Source organism: Ictidomys tridecemlineatus, chromosome 4 (assembly GCF_052094955.1).
Source record: "Ictidomys tridecemlineatus isolate mIctTri1 chromosome 4, mIctTri1.hap1, whole genome shotgun sequence".
Taxonomy (NCBI): Eukaryota; Metazoa; Chordata; class Mammalia; order Rodentia; family Sciuridae; genus Ictidomys; species Ictidomys tridecemlineatus.
The window spans coordinates 160,794,071-160,800,000 of record NC_135480.1 but is presented as its reverse complement, the minus strand read 5'-3'; the positions used below and the strand labels follow the sequence as shown (position 1 = coordinate 160,800,000).

The 5,930-nt window shown below is 41.2% G+C and overlaps 1 pseudogene; it reads left to right on the top strand.

Annotated features, from left to right (window-relative positions):
• The first annotated feature begins 3,029 nt into the window (after positions 1–3,029).
• LOC144377454 (large ribosomal subunit protein eL30 pseudogene) lies at positions 3,030–5,695 on the top strand (annotated as a pseudogene).
• The last annotated feature ends 235 nt before the right edge of the window (positions 5,696–5,930 follow it).

Genomic DNA, 5,930 nt, shown 5'->3' with positions numbered 1-5,930 from the left:
TATTTTCTAAATTTTGAGACAAGGTCTCACTAAGTGACTGAGGCTGTCTTTGAACTTGTGATCTTCCTGCCTCAGCCTTCCAAGTTGCTAGGATTACAGGTGTTTGCCACCATGCCAGGCCCACAGTCTTAATTTTATTGCACTTTTACTTTTATTTCCTTCTTCCCCTTTTCTTGCATAATAATATCTGACATCCTCCAAGATCCAATTAAACCTGGCATGGTGGTATAGACCTGTAATCCTAGCTATCCCAGAGCCTGAGGCAGGAGAATTGCAAGTTTGTAGGCCAGCCTCAGCAATTTTGCCAGACCCCATCTCAAAACATTTTTAATGGTCTAGAGCTGCAGCTTGCCTAGTATGTGTGAGGCACTGGTTTGATCCTCAGCACCACATAAAAAATAAATTAATAAGCAAAGATATTGTGTGTCCCTCAACAACTAAAAAAAAAATTTTAAAGTGTTGGGGTGTAGGGCTGGGGTTGTGGCTCAGTAGCAGAACGCTTACCTCACACATGTAAGTCACTGAGTTCAATCCTCAACACCACATAAAAATAAATAAACAAAATAAATATATTATGTCCATGTGTAACTAAAAAAATTTTTTTAAATATTTTTAAAGGGCTGGGGATGTGGCTCAAGCAATAGCGCGCTTGCCTGGCATGCGTGCGGCCCGGGTTTGATCCTTAGTACCACATACAAAGATGTTGTGTCTACCAAAAACTAAAAAATAAATAAATAAATAAAATTCTCTCTCTCTCTCTCTCTCTCTCTCTCTCTCTCTCTCTCTCTCTCTCTCAAAAAAAAATTTAAAAAGTGATGGGGTGTAGCTCAATGGTAGTACACCCCTGGACTCTGGCAGCTGAGGTAGGAGCATCACTAATTTAAAGCTAGCCTCAGCAATTTAGCAAGGTTCTAAGCAACTCAGGGAGACCCTGTCTCAAAATAATACATACAAAGGGCTGGATATGTGGCTCAGTGCTTGAGAGCCCCTGGGTTCAATCCCCTGGTACCAAAAAAAGAAAAAAAGAAAAAAGAAAAGAATGAATGAATGAAACACAACGGTGAGTTAGAGGTTCCAAAGCCAGCCTACCAATACTTGGCAAACTCATAAATCATGATAAAACTTCTATTAGGCTGAGGGTATAGCTCAGTGGTAGAGGCCCTGGATTTGATTCCCAGCATCAAAACAAAACAAAACAAAAATGAAACAAAAATCCCCGAACACTTTTAAAAGCCTTGAAGTTTCATTCGCTTATTTATTTTTTTCCTCCTTAAAAAAATACCTTACAGCACATACCAAAACAGACAAACCGGATGTTAGTTGGAGTGCAGGAGTGGGAAACCCTGAACTTTGGCTTTAGTCTTCTTTCCTTCCCTCTCTTTCTTTAGAAGCCCCTAAAGCATCTCTTGAAAAACCACTTTGAAAGCCACGGAGAAAGTAAATCACTGCCCTGGGGCCCCTGGAAGTCCCTGAAATCTGACCGTTTTCTTCTTCTTTATCTCACATTCTGCAGCCTGGTGCCTGTTTGACAGGAGTGAGTTGGGTAAGGCAGATGGACAGCTCTAGAGCAACCGTAGATGGGTAGTAGGGGACAAAAAAGGGGCTTGGGGAGGTGTGGGGTTTGGGCCGGGGTGGGGATGGGGCGTGGAGCAACTTCCAAAGCAGGAAAAGATTTGTTTTTGGTACCAGGGATTGAACCCAGGGGCGCTTAACCACTGAGACATCCCCAGTGCTGTTTTGTATTTTTCTTGAGGGGTTGGGGATGGGTGGTGGGGGTAGGGGGTGGTTTTACCAGGGATTGAACTCTAGGGCACTGAACCGCTAAGCCACATCCCCAGCCCTTTTTTTTTTTTTTTCATTTTGTTTAGAGACAGGGTCTCCCTGAGTTGCTTAGAGCCTGGGAGTTTCCGACTCTGACTTTGAACTCTTCATCCTCTTGCTTTACCTGACTCTTTGGGATTACAGGCATGCGCCACCAATGCCCGCTTGTGTTTTATTTAGAGACAGGATCTTACTGAATTGCTTAGGGCCTAGCTAAATTGATGAGGCTGGCCTTGAACTTGCCATCCTCCTGCCTCAACCTCCCAAACTACTGGGATTGCACGCATGCGCCACATGCCTGTTTGGGTAGCCAGTTCTTATAGGTGCAGACGCACAGGCCAGTAATCCCCAGTGACTCAGGAGGCTGAGGCAGGAGCATCGCAAATTCTAGGCCAATTTGGTGAGGCCCTGTCTAAAAAAAAAAAAAAGGCTGAGGTTATAGCTCAGTGGTTAAGTTCCCCTGGTTTGAATACCTTGTCTTGTTAAAAAGAAAAGAAAGAAATTAGGTATTACCAGTTCAAAGCTGTGAATGGGGAGGGAGATTGAGACTGGAAGGTAGGATGAAGTCAAAGGCAGAACAGAATCATAATGTCAATTTTTTTGTCTTCCTGTGCTGGGGATCAAAGGCAGTGCCTTCTGCATTCTAAGCAAGTGCTCTACCACTGAGCTGCATGTAATGTAAATTTTTAAAAGTCAAATAGTTTAGCCAGGTGCAATGGCACACGCTTGTAATCCCAGCAGCTTGAGAGGCTGAGGCAGGAGGATCTCGAGTTCAAAACCAGGCTCTGCAATGGGGAGGCACTTAGCAACTCAGTGAGACCCTGTCTCTAAATAAAATACAAAATAGGGCTCAGGATGTGGCTCAGTGGTCAAGTGCCCCTGAGTTCAATCCCTAGTACACACCCCCCCCCAAAAAAAATCAAGTAGTTTTACTTTTTGATTGAAAACATTCTTTAGGTTGGCATGTATACATAGGGAGATAAGAAATCTAACCCTGTGCAGAGGAAATTCAAACTGGGGGAGGTAGTGAACTGTCCGTGAGTTTAAATGTTATTTGAAACAATAAAATGAAGAAGATTAAAGAGTCATGTTCCTTTGATGTCAGATGAAATCATCTCTATGAAAATACTTCAGTCAAAGTTCAAGAACTGGTTATCTTTATAGAAGTATTGCTCTCCTCTTTGAAAAGCCATCACCACAGCTCCACAATGATTGGGGTAATTTTTGTTCTCTATGGGAAAAGTTACTTTTTTAGCCGAGTTGACTGTGAAACAAAACTTGGCTTATTGTTGGATTTTTTTTATGTGTGTGAGGTACCAGGGATTGAACCCAGGGGTCCTCAACCACTGAGCTACATCCCCTGTCCTTTTTTAGGAGAGCAGAATACCAGATACTGGGGATTGAACTCAGAGGTACCCAACCACTGAGCCACATCCCCAGCCCTATTTTGTATTTTATTTAGATACAGGATCTCACTGAGTTGCTTAGGGCCTTCTTAAATTACTAAGGCTGGCTTTGAACTAAAGATCCTTCTGCCTCAGCCTCCTGAGCCACTGGGTTTACAGGCATGTGCCATTGCATCTGGCTCATCCCCAGTCCTTTTATTTCTAATTTTGAGATGGGGTCTTGCTAAATTCCTGAGGCTGGCCTCTAAATTATGGTCCTTCTGTCTCAGCCTTCAGAATTGTGGGGATTACACCTTGCCCAGCAGCTAAATAATCTCCTCAAAAAAAAAAAAAAAAAAAACCCAAACAAACAAAAACCCTTTTGTTCCACCTCTTCCCTCCATCTATATCATTGTTTTCTGACCACAAAGACCAAGATGCATACCTTTTACCACCGTCTAACCATAGAGAAGTTTTGAAACAAAACAGAAAAATCTTTTTTCTTCTACCCTTCTGGTTCTCTAGCTGGCCCTGGATATTAAATGAACAAAAGATAGATAAACAAGAAAAAACAGAACATCACACACAGAGAAAAAACTCAATGATGAATGACTCACAGGGCTGGTCAAAACTAGGGACTTTACTGGGCACAGTGGTGCAGGCCTATAATCCCAGCTACTCAGAGGCTAAGGCAGGAGGATTTCAAATTTGAAGTCAAGCTTGGCAAATAAGTGAGACCCTGTCTAAATAAATGAATAGAAAAATAAAACTAAAGTCTTATAGCCTGTTGCAGTGGTACATACCTATAGTCTTAGTGACTGTGGCAGCTAAGGCAAGAGGATTGCAAATTTTAGACCAACCTGTGCAATTTATCATGACCCTGTGTCAAAAAATGAAAAGCATTAGGGATGTCACTTAGTGGTAAAGTGCCCCTGGTACAAAACAGAAACAAAAACAAAAAAAACTAGGGGCTTATTTAGCTTTTTTTTAATATTTATTTTTTAGTTTTTTAGGTGGACACAATATCTTCACTTTATTTTTATGTGGTGCTGAGAATCGAACCCAGTGCCCCACGCATGCTAGGTGAACGCACTACCAGTTGAGCCACATCCCCAGCCCTTTTTTTTTTTTTTTAATGTGGTGCTAAGGATCGAACTGGTCCCACCCATGCTAGGCTATCGCTCTACCCCTGAGCCACAATCCCAGCTTATTTAGCATTTTAATAAAGAACAATTCATTTATAATGAAGTGACAAGAGGAAGGAAAAGGGGTTTAGGTTTTTAGGGGCAGTAAACTTTGGAAAGCTACATATATGGGGTGAAACTAATGAAAAAGAATAAAGGTTATTTCATTAAAGTTTGATTTGTAGAATCTTCTGTTTGTGCCATGTCTGATCTCAGGACTGATGAGAGTCTAGATGGAGTCATTTTCCTTCTCCTGGGCAGGAGAAAGTGACACCTCTACAAATGGATATTTATGTCTTGCTTTTAGTCAAATAGAGGGAGAGCTATTTCTCAAGTGTCTTCAACCCAAAATAATCCTTATGCCAAAGTGGCATATTTAAGGTGGCCCACTCTGATCCCTTACAATTTATTACATTAACAAATGGTAGTGCTTGTTCATGCATACAGTATTAGACACACTTGATTGGTGAGTTTCAGTAATTACATCTTAAAATGCCCCTCTACATGCCTCAAATGGCTGAGCATCTCAGGGATGTCATTAGTTCTAAAGGAACAATTCATGGTAGAAGAACCAGTCTTACAACTTGGAATTATGCTATAGAAATTTATCTTATTTACTTATTTATTTATTTATATTTTTGGTACTAGGGATTGAACCCAGTAATGTTCTTCCACTGAACAACATTCCAAGTCTTCTTTATTTTTTATTTTAAGTCTCACTAAATTGTAGAGATTGGCTTTGTGCTTGCAATTCTCCTGCCTCAGACTTTTGAGATCCCGGCATTACAGGCATGCATGCTAGGCAAGAGCTCTACCAATGAGCTACATCTCCGAGCCCATGGCTATAAGATTTTAGACATGACCACTATCATGCACTTCAGAAATGGTATGACCTGAATTTTTCTTGCTCTCTAGCCATCCTGGTGGCTGCTCTTGTTTCCTGCACGTAAGGCAGGAATATGGTGGCTGCAAAGATGAAAAATATCTATGGAGTCCATCAACTCTAGGATCCAGCTTGTTAGGAAAAGTGGAAAGTACATACTGGGATACAAGTAGACTCTGAAGATGATCAGATAGGGCAAAGGGAAATTGATCATCCTTTGCTAACAATTTCCCAGCTTTGAGGAAATCTGAAATGGAGTACTTTGCCATGTTGGCCAAAATTGGTGTTCACCACTACAGTGGCAATAATATTGAAATGTGTACAGCATGTAGAAAATACTATAGAATGTGCACACTGGCTATCACTGATTCAGGTAATTCTGATGTCACCAGAACATGCCAGAACAGACTGGTGAAAAGTAAAAACTGTGCAAAAATTTTTTTTGTTGGTTGGTTTATTGGTACAGGAGATTGAACCCAAGGGTGCTACATTGATGCTCAGCTCTTTTCTTTTCAACTTTTTTTTTTAGTTGTAGATGGACACAATACTTTTTTTTCTAATTATTTATTTTGATGTAGTGCTGAGGATTGAACCCAGTACCTCATACGTGCAAGGCAAGCACTCTGCCACTGAGCCACAATCCCAGCCCTCTTTTTT